This window comes from Alligator sinensis, unplaced genomic scaffold, assembly GCF_000455745.1.
Source record: "Alligator sinensis unplaced genomic scaffold, ASM45574v1 scaffold1332_1, whole genome shotgun sequence".
Lineage (NCBI taxonomy): Eukaryota > Metazoa > Chordata > Crocodylia > Alligatoridae > Alligator > Alligator sinensis.
This window is the reverse complement of record NW_005842965.1, coordinates 128,424-129,509: the sequence shown is the minus strand read 5'-3', so window position 1 is coordinate 129,509 and position 1,086 is coordinate 128,424. Positions and strand designations below refer to the sequence as shown.

Genomic DNA, 1,086 nt, shown 5'->3' with positions numbered 1-1,086 from the left:
GGTTCCCCCTCCCCGCGCTGTGCAGCAGTTTCCCCGGGGGCCTGCAGGGCCGGGGGGCCTTGGGGGGCCGGGCGGTGAGCAGGCCTCGGCCCCCCAGACCCGGCGGAGCTGGGGCCCTGCCTCTTCGCGGAGACGCTGGCGCTGGTGGATCTGGGCGGGCGCCCGTGCGGGGAGCTGCAGCTCTCGGCCCAGCTGGGCTCCTACGGGCACCCGGACGGGCGGGACGAGGCCTGTGTGCTGGTGCGGGCCAGGAGCCAGGCCAGCGTGGACGGCGCACCCTGCGGCACCTCCCTGCACGGTGGGTCTGGGGGCGGGGGGCTGCTCATGGGACCCCTGCCTTGGGCCTGGGATGTGCCCCCATCAGAGACGCCCCATGCCCCTGGGGTTCCCCCCCAAAGGGCTGGCACAGCCAGTTGGTGCCCCTCTGGCCATCCCCTGGGCCCCGGGCTGTGGTGGTGGAATTTCCCAGCATGCACCAGCCTTGTACCCCCCCAGTTCCCCTCATGCACTAGCCCCGTGCCCCCCCAGATCTCATGGCTGTGGCATTTCCTAGCATGCACTGGTCTTGAGCCCCCTAGTTCCCATCATGCACCATCCCAGTGCCCCCCAGACCCCAGCATCACAGCTGTGGAGTTTCCCCCTTGGCTCCTTCCTGCCCCCAGCCCCAGAGGGTCCTTTCTGCCCCCAGGGCCAGAGGCAGGGCAGTTGGGTGGGGGTGGGGGGTACCCCGGCCTGGCACCCCCACTTGCTGCCCCAGGCACAGCCAGGCCGGGCTCCCCTGACCGTGGCCCCGTCCCCACCCAGCCTTCGTGTCCAAGAAGCTGGAGACCCTGGAGCAGCACCAGCACGAGTATGTGAAGGTGAGTGCCTCCGCTGCAGTGCCCAGAAGCATGCGGACACTGTGGGGGAGAACCCCTGCCCCCCCACGGCTGTGCCCGGCCCCTTCACCCACTGTCCCCATGCAGCTGCCCGGGCACCCCATGGACAGGACGACACAGCTGGTGCAGCGCGGGGGCAAGATCCTCATCAGCTGCAACACGGTGGAGGGAGAGGTGAAGGGGAGCCCCCGGGCTGCGCCCGAGCGCG

The 1,086-nt window shown here is 71.0% G+C and overlaps 1 long non-coding RNA gene across 1 annotated transcript; it reads left to right on the top strand.

Moving 5' to 3' along the window:
• Positions 1-6: 6 nt before the first annotated feature.
• Positions 7-1,070, top strand: LOC112548150. Its single transcript, XR_003091966.1, has 3 exons — positions 7-298; positions 805-860; positions 966-1,070. It is a non-coding gene; the product is annotated as an uncharacterized LOC112548150 (long non-coding RNA).
• The last annotated feature ends 16 nt before the right edge of the window (positions 1,071-1,086 follow it).